The sequence below is a fragment of the Labrus mixtus genome, chromosome 17 (assembly GCF_963584025.1).
Source record: "Labrus mixtus chromosome 17, fLabMix1.1, whole genome shotgun sequence".
NCBI classification, from domain to species: domain Eukaryota; kingdom Metazoa; phylum Chordata; class Actinopteri; order Labriformes; family Labridae; genus Labrus; species Labrus mixtus.
The window spans coordinates 6,159,825-6,171,518 of NC_083628.1; the positions used below are offsets into that span (position 1 = coordinate 6,159,825).

The 11,694-nt window shown below is 39.9% G+C and overlaps 1 protein-coding gene and 1 long non-coding RNA gene across 2 annotated transcripts in view; one reads left to right on the forward strand and one right to left on the reverse strand.

Moving 5' to 3' along the window:
- Positions 1-11,694, reverse strand: part of bbln (bublin coiled coil protein) — a 68,778-nt gene that overhangs the window by 50,425 nt on the left and 6,659 nt on the right. The window lies entirely within an intron of this gene.
- LOC132992685 (uncharacterized) overlaps positions 1-11,694 on the forward strand; it is a 93,531-nt gene that overhangs the window by 30,406 nt on the left and 51,431 nt on the right. The window lies entirely within an intron of this gene.

Below are 11,694 nucleotides of genomic sequence, written 5' to 3' on the forward strand. Positions count from 1 at the left end.
TTTAGATTGTTATGGAAACCAAGCAAGAAAAGCAGTAAACCTTACACTTAAATATCACAGATGACATGCAGCAAAGGTCGGATTCAAACCCACAGTTGCTGCGACAACAGCTAAAGTCTCTATACAGGCGATGTGCGACATAACCACGAGGCTGCCGGCGCCCTTCTGGCATTGTTTAATCTCAGAACAATTTGTAAAAACATGTTGTTGGTTTTTTCAAATTCTTAAAGAAAATCTAACCTCTAACACAGTTATGAAGTTATTTTTTTCAGTCCAATGCATCCCCAACATCAGTTTCAAAGAGCATGAGTATGTGTTCAATGTTGATGTATTAATAATAGAATGATTTTCACTGTCCTCTGTACACTTGAATATTCTCCATACGGGCTCAACACTTGAGTCTATAGGACGCAGCAGCTGCTTCTGTGGGTACCTCTCCCTCCTGAAGGCTGTCAGTCCTGCATTGTGGCACTGGGTACGGTGTGGGCCTCAAGGTGGAGTCCACAGGCACAGGAGACCCCCTGCCAGGTCTAATGGGCAGTGACGGATCCTCGGACCCTTTCAGTCCTTAAAGAGCACCGCAGCGCCCCCCCACCCCCCACCCCCACCCCCCGCTCAATTACACGGCAGGCGTCTCAGTCTTTGCCTGGTCAATTACCAGCCAGGCCCTGCATTTACTGTCGTGCACACACAGGTTGTAAGATAATCAGTGTCCAAAATTGCTCGGTTAGAATGAAGGGATGGATGGAGAGGTATTGAGATTAGTCAGTCAAGCTGAAGGGGAGGTAGGAGGGACCGGGGACAGCTATCAATCTCAATCTGGTTTCAGTGGTTGGAGGGGGAGGATCGTGGTGACCTTTCATTTCTTTTCTTGAAAGATATGATCCTGGGAATTTTTTATTGATGCAATACCTGTCGTATACAAGATCTTTGTTTTAGGAATAGAGAGATGTACGTGAAGTTCTCTCCTGTCTTACTTTTTAAACACAGACTCCAATAATAAAGCATGGCTCTGCATGTACTCTCCTTACCCACTAGTCTCATATTCCACCCCCCCCCCCCCCCTTCCTACCTGTCTCCCCAGCCAGCCAGGTATGAAAACTGGCTGACACCTGACCAAGGGAATTAATCATCCTTGACCCTGGACCAATTACCCCTCATTACCCACTCTGTGTCCACCTCTCAGGGGAGAGCCGTGTAACAATAGCATGACATGAAAGTCGGCGGCGTCACAGGACCGAGGCCTAATGGACGCTGCTGTGCGACTGTGTCTCCTCAGGAGTCCAGGTCGACTAACCTTCAAGTCCTTGTCACTCTCCCGACAGCACACGTACAAAGGGGGCTATTGTTGGGGATCAGAGTCCGTGACCTCTTGAGATGAAGTGCAGAAGGCCACTGGCGGTAAACAGGAAGACAGTCTGGATATAGATGAGCCAAGAAAATGAAGACACACCTGATTTAAAAGGGTTTTTTTTTCTTATAAGGGATCCTCTTGGGAATGGTTTTATACTGAAACATATTCAGGTGTGCTGATAAATTATTGAGACTTACTTAGAACAAATGTAGTTTTGTCAAAGTAAATAAATGTTGCAAGTGAACAATGTGATGAAGTCATCGTTTACAACTCAAACTCCCTATTGGAAGGTAACACATTAGTTAGTCCAACTCTTTAGTTCAAAGCGAAATATCTCGACAGCTGCTGCATGGATTGCTATGAAATGTGGTACAGCCATCCAGTGTCTCAAGAAGATCATTCGTTTACCTTGTTGAATTGCTGACTTGCAAACCTGTCGCTCAAATTTTTGGTTCAAAGAAGAAAAAAATATCAACTTTTGAGACCATCTTTAAAGACTGCCACAATGCTGCAGGCCTGCGTGATCTGAAGAACAATTCTTTTGACTTTTGTTTGAGACAAAACTTAAAAATTAGCCAACAGTGAACTCTCAGGTTTTTTTTTTTTTACTCTGCATCGCTGACATTCTACTTATGGGGACAAAATGAAACAATTAAGACAACAAACCACATCAGAATGTCTTTTTTTTTTTTTACAAGTCAGGATAATCATTCAGCTTTAATTGGTCAGGTATGCGTACACATACAAGGAATTTTACTTCGATAGCCTGTGCTCTTTATGTACAAAAGTACATGTTAAATATTAAACAATGGAAAAAAAACAATAAAAACTAAGATGTGCAAGCCTGCATGAGACAGTAGTGAGTAGTGCAAACGATGCTGAAATAACCTGTGGGCATATAATCTGTGCTCTTCATGTACCTGTCTGGAAAGGGCAACTGTGTTCACTGACCTCTCCTCTTAAAACACAATGAGACAGGAACAATGACCGGTGGAGAGGGGGGGTAATTATAACCAATTAGAGGCAGACGTGGCTCTCTAAGGTTTGTGTAACCCAAACCAAGTAAGGTTGTATCAAGGCTCTATTGTTATGTCAACCATCCTGTCTCTGATCATCAGCCATAGATTCCCACATTTAAAACAACCTGTGAATTGATTCATAGTTTATTTTTTAACATCCTCCAGTTAAAGCTCCTGTGTGCAGTTTTTATCCTGCTATGAAACCCATTGATATTAATATCGATGCCTCTGTATGATCGACAGAAACTAACAATATCATACTCGACAAGATTTACTTTTTCTATATAGTTATTTTAGGCGCCTGAAACCTCTGCCAGGGGTAGGTGTCAGATTAAAAGCATGCTGCAGAAACAGCATTTTACTACATTTAACTTGTAAAATAAAGCAAAGCACTGAGGTAAGAGGTTCTGCTTCGTCAACAGGGGGCGCCAAGATTGACACAAACCAAGATGTTCCTCACAGGAGCTTTAAGCTTCTTCTTAACCAGACAATTAGACCCTAAACCTCTTAAGTAACTCGGATTACTCCTTCATGATGAGCTTTCCTTTTTCCTGCTATCACCACTATTACCTCCTATTTTATCTGTGGACATGAGACGGCCACTCGTTGAAATCTCAATAAACAGTTGCTTTTTGTTTCATTTCACTTAATGTTACTTTACTTAGCAGGTAAGGGGTTAATGGACAGGTCTCCTGGGGGTTTGTGTGGAAAGCTAATGGGCCAGTCAAAAATGATGAGGTCACTCACTCCACTGCTGAGAAACATTTGGGGATGTACAGGCCAGCATATCATGCCAATGCTGCTGCTTAACATCAATACATTATTTATGTTGATATCTTTAATATTCCTGCAGAGCATTACAAGGACTCGGATAAATACTGATGATCACAGGGTAAAATTCTCATTTTCTCTTTGGATGTATTTCACCAAACTGGATTTCTGAAAGTGACCCTGTATAATTCTCGATAATTAAGGACAGAAAACTACATCAGCAGTATAATCCCTAGTGGTTTTTAGTTTAATTTGTCAACAAATAAAGTGACTCAAATCAATTATTGGCAACAAATATTCTCCAACAGATCAGATTTGTAATAAGGCCAGACATCTCTGCATCTCAGCTTCTGAAACATGATCTCCAGACGCAACATCAAGAGACCATCTGTGAGGAACCATTAAAATAAGGCAGGATACACTTTGCCTTCCAGGCTAGCTAACATCCATGGATCCTGTGAGTGGGTGCAGTGTTTTTCCTTGATGTAGAAGCCTATTTTCTGGTGTCAAAGGACACCCATACTGATGTCCTTAAGATCCATAGACAGATGGGGCCATTACTGACAAAGCCCCTGGCTTTGTTTGGCCTGAGCTGGTGATGAAATATTGATGGAAAAATACAAATATTTTGGCTGCTGCTCGACGTTGCCCATCTAAAAGGGTTAATGAGTATGATGACTTCGCTGTATCCTGTTTCAACAAAATGTAGATCAACTACCCACCAACATCGACTGGACCAGAGTCTGCATGCTCTACGGGGCCACGAGGAATCAATAACTTTTTCAATGCAGGATTAAATGACCATGTTATAATTGCCCTTGTAGCTGAATTTGTACCTTCGATAAGTGGTGGGTTGCTAACTTTGGCATTTTCAAAACACCAAAAGGAAACTCTTAAGAGAAGAGTTCACCATTTTGGAAAATATATTTCCGCTTTTGCCTTAACTTCTATCAGGATATTGACACCACTCTTGTCTCTGTGTGGCAAATTACTTTAAGTTACTTCTAGATGCCTGTTAGCTTAGCGAAGCACACTTATTAAAACTGTGGCTAACTTGCTTTTGCTATAGGTAACAAAATCCCATCCAAAGCTTGCAAATGAACACGGCCTTGCCTGTTTATCGTATTAGTTAAAAGCTTGTTTTTGTTTAAAGTTGTGGTTTCATGGAAGGTTAGACTATTTCTTGGTCAAAAAGTGAATTCCTGGAGTCTCGTTGTGACGTCAAGGTCGCCAGAAAACCTGCGCCAACTCTTTTAAACAGACGAGCATCGACATTAGTTAATGACCTTGTTCATTTTAAACGCTAAGAGCTCACAATGGCAAAGCTGTAAAGCTTAGCAGATTTCATGTGTCACCATGTTCCACATCTTCATTCATCTTAGTGATGGCATGCTCGACTTTGCTAAGTAGCGCTTAACACAAAATAAAGCCTTGTAAAAATGTTGGTTTAAGAATGTAAAAGTTTGAAGATTCAAATTGTCACTAGATGATGGGGCTTCATGAAAATGGAAAATCCCCAATTATTGCAACTAATGCAAATTCTTGCCAGATGTTATCCCTTTAACCGATATTTTGACAGTTTAATAAAAATCTGGACTGGTTATGCATTAAGTCGGTAGATAATAAAAGTTATAAGGGTTCACCCTATAGGTATTTTAAAGGTCCAAGATTTCATTGCACCATAAAAGTTTTCAAAAATATAAAAAAATGGGAAACTGCAAGTGGCACTTAAAGAAATGTAATGAGAGGAAAGAGTGAGTAGGGTTTATCCTCTGGGGATCATGAATGTACACGCAAAATTTCAAGGCACTCCCAGTATGGACCGAATTTCACACTGAGCCATGTCCCATCCATGACTTAAAACAACCTTCAACCTTTACACCCTCCTCCACTTCCCCGGTCCCGCGGGCAGCAGCAGTAATGTAGCATGATGATCTCAAATCAATAGATTTATCCCCTTCATTTAAAAGGAACTTGGCTCCTGCCTCTCCCCTTCCACTCCTCTCCTGGGAGACCACTGGTGGGGTTTGTTATTGCTGACACACGCTCTTTATGTTCTTCGATCCGTTGGTGCTTGAGGTGGGGAATGGACGAGTGGCCTATCAGGTTCAAGGTGGCGGGTCTTGGTAGCTTTGTCTGCTCCACTCTCACAGAATCCCTTGGATGATCTAAATGTTTAATGGCGCTGGTTATTTGGTTGATATGGGGTGTGTTATGATGGATGATAATGCAGTGATGGTTATTTCCTGAATTACACCATAGGGTACGCAGGCTGTTTTGGCTGGGTGTTTAACCGGTACTCATTAGTGAGCCTGTGTCAGTAATGTCTTTGCCATAGACTCTTTGTTTTTGATCAAATTTTTCAAGATGCAAAATGAATCCAACGCATAAGTGCAAAGAACTGCAGTTCCTTGAGTGTCCTCTTGAGGCTGGGCCCAAAAGCCAAAGAAGCCCCCATTAAGCTCCTTAAGTCCCATGCTAAAATGCCCATTTTAACATTGGACATAAACATGGTTACTGCCTTGTACAAAAAGATTATAGTCTCTTAACTTAATATCTTTATCGGTTAAAATTGTGCAGGGGTGATTTTTTTTCCCATCAATTGTTGTTTTTGATTATATCAAGGCTAAGAGTTATGAATATTTGGGCATAATTAGGGTGGCTGATTTGTGGGCCCATTGTAGCTATTTTCCAGGAGGCTTAAAGCCCACTAAAAACCTCTTCAGAAAAAAGATGTGTGAGGTCAGATTTAGTATATTAATTGTTTTCTTTGTGTGTAATATTATTCAGTTTTTGAATACAAATACACTGTGTAGGTAGCACATGTTTTACATCTTACATAATATATATTTGGTCCCCCAACTTTCTTAACCAATTTGTGCAATCACTGGTCCCCTAACCACCGATCCTTAATGCCATCCTGCGCACTATAACCTCAATATAAAATATAAAAATGTTTTTAAAAATATTTAAAATAAATAATAATGTAGAATAAGGGAAATTTCTTAATGACAAATTTGGACTCATTTTTCAATGCCTTATAGAGATTTTTTTAAATGTCTTATAGAGATACATTACATTTATTTTCAAGGCTTTGTTGGCATAGCAGTTTTAAAGACAATATTCTAAAGTCTGCAGATTGATAGCAGTTTGCACAGTCCCGTTTATTCTTTATTGAAAAAATCCAAACATACTCAGTGAAGACAAACATACCCACAGTGCTAATTTGGCTTAGTTGGTAAAGCAGACACACTGGTCCTACTGGTTGCAGGAGCGACTCCCAGTCCTGTCGCTGGAATTCCAACTGGCATCATTTTTTTAATGTGCTCTTGTTGTTGGGTTGACACTGAGAAGGAGTGGAAGGAGAATCATCCAGGCATAACAAATTCAAAAACCAAAACTGTGCAACACTAGAAGACTGTTGTTTGCTCAGAACGACCAATCCTGCCTTTAAAGCTAAAGGATTTGATGTTTTATTTTAAAGCTCCTGCGATGAGTTTTTAACAAATAATGAAACAGACCGAAACGTACACTGATTCCTCTCTACGGCCTTCAAAAACAATTTAGACCATTAGGAGCAGACAGTTTCTATATTGTTATTTTCAAAGCCTGTATCTGCTGCCAATCGATAAACGAAAACAGCCTTTGTGTACATTCTCCACGGCAAAGATTTACAGTGAGTGATACGTGTGATTGTTTAAAGAAAGCAGGGGGATTTTTGTTAGTGAACACTTTTGAACATCAGCAATGAGATAACATGTACCAATTTATCAATTGTTGCCAAGGTTGACAGAAAACAGAAGTTTCTCACAGGAGCTTTAAGTTGTTTAAGAACATTGGCTTTAATGTACCACACTGATTTAAGCTTCACTTCCTTTAGCAGTAAGTGAAGCTCTCAAGTGTTTGTTGTTGGTCATCTCTACAAGAACTATGCTCCTTTTTCTTGTGTGAAATGAGAAAGACATGTTTTTCTCCCTGGTACTCGGGGGATGTTTTTTTTTTGTCACCTTAAAGCCGATCGAGCCGTACACTTTGGTTGAGCATTACTTGCCGCTTTGCACCTCAGCGAGTCTGAGCGACACAGCAGTAGGTGAGGGTTTTATCTTGAGAGAGTCAACACCAGCAGAGTACATCAAAGATAGATTCCACTTTTAAAAAGCCCTGCACCCCCGTAAGCGGCGGGTTTAAAGTGCTGAAAAGAGTCACAACAGTGCTTTTGCTTTGGATGAATAAAATAAAAAAAAAAGCCATCTCTGCAGCTCTGCCTGCTGATGTGCTTTTATTTCTGTCATGCCTGGTGTTTGGATTTGAACAGCGCCTTGTGTCATCCTTAAGAAACTCTTTTCTGTGGCTCGTCGTGTGGTCACAGCAGAAGAATTACCTGCAAAAAAAAAAAAAACACTCTTTGTCAGCTCACCGTGCAGAGAGCTCACAAACAAGACCATTTAGCTATTATTTCCTCTCAGTCGCAGATACACACACACAAAAAAAAAAAACCGAAACGTTTATCAAGAAAAATGGGTGACTGTGGGAGAGAGGGGGAAAATAGGACAGGTGGAGGGGGAGGCGAGGAGGGGGGCGGGGAGAAGAAGAGAAGGAGGAAGGAGTGGGTTATTGGACCCGGGGAGGGGTCATGGTGTCCCAGTGGAGAGAAATAGTGGAAAACATCCGTAATTTTCACCGCGGGATCCCATGTAATTGAGTCATTTAAAATACAGATACAGAGCCGAATCAAAGCAAAGTGGCTTGAGGAGGAGGAGGAGGAGATGGAAGTGAGGTAAAAACAAGGAGGTAGAAGTGAGTGTCTTCCATTACTAACAAAGCTGGTCTGTTTATCCCGTTCACTCGTCAATACTCTCCTTTGAGACAGGATGTTACCTGTCAGGGATTTTTGTTTGTTTGTTTGTTTGTTTGTTTGTTTGTCCTTTATGTTACTCTGTCACCTCCCATGATTTTCCTTCTTCATTTTCTTTACTCGCTCTCTCTTTAATTTTCTCTCTCTCTCTCTTTCGTTTTAAGCATTTAAATCTATGGTTTCTAGACGACCGGGGTGAATTTCCTTTAAACACCTATTTTTAGACCAGTTGAGAACCACTGACCAGCTCCTTCATGAAAAATTGTGACCTGAAATTTCCGACATTTTTCAACCAATTAGATTTGTTCAATGTGAAACAGTGCAGTTTGGGCAGCACAACATGTGACAGATCAAAGAAACAAAATAAAACCGTCTGATTTATAAAAGCGTCTGCTAAGTGAATTGTAGAATTGCAAAACAAACGTGTTGGAAACGTGTTTCAGCCCACTGAAAATGGCCCCGCGCCCCACTTTTGGGTCCCGACCCACCAGTTGAGAAACACTGTTCTAGATATTCTAACTGAATTCACAGATTTTTGTGTGCATCCTGAATGTTTCTCAGGAGGCCGTACATGACGCAAAAAGAACAATGCGCAAGTGGCAGACAACGAAGATGGTTGGTCGGGTTGGTCAGGGGAGGTATGAATTCACCCCATCACCTCAAGTGATGTCATATGAGTCAGAAACAGTCAGGACTTTGGAGGTAGAGAGAAGTGGAGTTACCAAACCAGTGTAGCCACTCTCTCCCCGAGAAACAGGGCTAGCAGCTAGAGGGTGAGTTACGAGTTACCACTACGAGCATAACATTCTCAAATTTTATGATTGAACTGTTGCTGCCCAAGACGTGGATTTTGTAAGCACAAGGTTCTTATAATAAAGAATAACATGTAGGAGGGATTTTTTTTTATCTTATAAGTGTTGATAGTTGGTCTGGAATGAATTCTAAAATATTTAGGCACATAATAATAATAAGACATTGAGGATTATATTTTATAAATATTTAAAAAATATATTTAAACATCCAAGAATTGGCGTCAAAGTGAGTTCAGAAATGATTTAAGGGATTTGCTTTCTGTGTTGTTCAAAGTCCTTTTCAGATTTGACCTGCCAATAGGTCAAAATCACAAACCTTTTTATTCCCTCTGCAAAGAACAATGTGTAACTGAATGAAAGCCGTGGCTACCTCGGAGATCTCTGGTTGAAACATTATCTTGTGGCCTGCCTTTAGAAATTCACGCCCATAGCAGAACCGTGGCAATTATGAAGCAATTACAGTTTCATATGGCTGCTTCTTTTCAGATTGAAGAGACTTAAAGCTCAGTAGTTCAAAAGAATAAGTGTGCCAATATAGCTTTTTTTTTATTTTTGTTTTTGGTATACACTCCATTCGCCTGACCACAAAACCTCATGTTTTTACTTCATTGAAAAATAAACTAATGATTGATCATTTCTTTAACTTTTTATCACTTTTTATCTCCATCCTGAGAACAAGAGTCTTTTCTCTGCAAAACAATGATGGGGAGGAAGCTGGGTATGTGTGCGACACCTGATCAGCCAGCTACGGTAACCACAGCTCCACGTACACACACCAAAACACACTTGGTCTAACTCAGTTGTCACTGCTTGACTGGCAGGACGCCTCCCACCCACACCTGCTCTAACTTCCTTTACCGTCTGCGTTGTTTCACCAGATGTGTGATGAAATCATAATAACTATCTGTATGTCTGTGCTCTTGAATGCATCGTCTGAGTGAATATAATGACCACCACCTGACTAACCCTTTGATACCAGAGCTCTAAAATCACTTCCCATGCAGCGTCCCTTGAATACATTGCAGCCACATGGTAGCAATATGTTAGGATCCTACTTCAGTCATGCTAAATTGAAGGTCTTTATTTTGGAGCTGCTGGTCTGGGAAAATCCTTCAGCTCCGGTTTGATTTCTCTGCTTCTTTTTTGGAGGTGCTAACATGCCCGGGGGCGAACAAGGAAGGGAAGTTGATATCTGCACTGATGTCTGACAACACAGCAGCCCAATCTGTGTGTCTCAAATTCGAGGTCAATCATCCCTGTTCTAGCAGCTGCATGTTGCATAGAGGTAGCCATCGGGGAAACAGGTATTTATGTGTTAAGAAACAGCATAAATGTAATATTTTTTTGTTTTATTTATGGACTTGTATGCCTTTATTTAGAGATAGGATAATGGATAGAGTCAGAGAGAGAGAGAGAGAGAGAGAGAGTGTGGGGAATGCCATGCAGGAAATGAGCTACAGGTCGGATTCGAACCTGGGTCGCACACTTGGACGACTCCAGCCACCTCACATGGGGAGCGCTCAGAAGATTTCAAGCCCTGAAGAAAAGTTTAATCAGAAACTCAGAAACAAACACTTAAATAACACTTAAATAACTGTTTCTAACTCTGCTTGGCCACACATCAATTTTAAATCATTTCTGGTCGAGTTTTGCTCATTGAGGTTTGGACTCAATTTATGGAGCAGGAACTATTTTGCATAAACTTTGCAGCAATTTGACTTTCTTCTGTCTGGCTGCTGGCATCTTCCAGATGTGCAACAATAGATGTTTCCACATGTGCAGAAAAGGAGAAAATCACATATTCCTCAAAGGTCATGATGTTGTGTCAAATGGGATTTTTTGATTCTGAGACAGCTTGTAATTTTGGGGCTATAAATAGCAAACATTTTGTGGACCATCAGGACGTTAAGAAACTATGAGTCCCCCAAAAGTCAAAACAAGAAAGTATCTTGTGCACACAAATATTTGATATATTATATGTTGTTTGTAGGAGTTGTAGTATCTTGTAATTGTTCCCGCAAGTTATATATATATATTTTTAACTTTTTGGGACTTAAGGAGCTCTGTAAGAAAGAAAGATGTCCAAAGAAGAGCCTAATACAGTCCAGAATATATTATATTATGTAATATAGCAATAAGTAAGGTATTTTACCTGCTTTTTGTAAAGTGTCTCGAGATTATTATGTTGTTATGTCACTTGTTATGAGTTGACGCTATACAAATAAAAATCGATTGATTGATTGTGTCAAGTTCAGCTGCCATTGACTCCTACAGCAAGGTCATCTGTAGCTGACTTCCTTCAGGTGAACATGAAGGAGAATTGTCATCAGTAATGCATCACATCATTATCAAAATATACAGAATAACAGGTTTTGGTTTAATTTTTCAATTATTTATGTTTCTATGTCTTTTTAATATTTTTAATATTTCAGTGAGTTTTTTTCTCGGCATTGGAATTCAAGCAAAAGAAGGAAAACCCTTATCATAACAAACTCAGGTTCAATAAGATGAATTTTGTGTTTATGTATAAAAAGAGATTTTGTGTATGACTTTTGTTGTCTCTTGATGTGCTAGTTACAAACATGCAGTTATGTAAGTGTCTCCACTTATCTGTTTTTCTCTTCTTTACATTATGAATGTCATATATATGTTTTTTGGGCAGTTAATCATACAAAGAAACATTTAACATCTGGGCTCTGGGTAACTCTGACGGTATTTATAAAGCAAGTTTACTGATTGATTGGAAAAGGGACAATAATGTAGCCTAAGAATTATAATGCATTGGTCCATTAAAGCGTAACTGTCATTTGTAAGTATTTTTATTATTCATTTATTAAGAAATAAACAATCACATTATATTTATATACTACATTAGGCCTAATA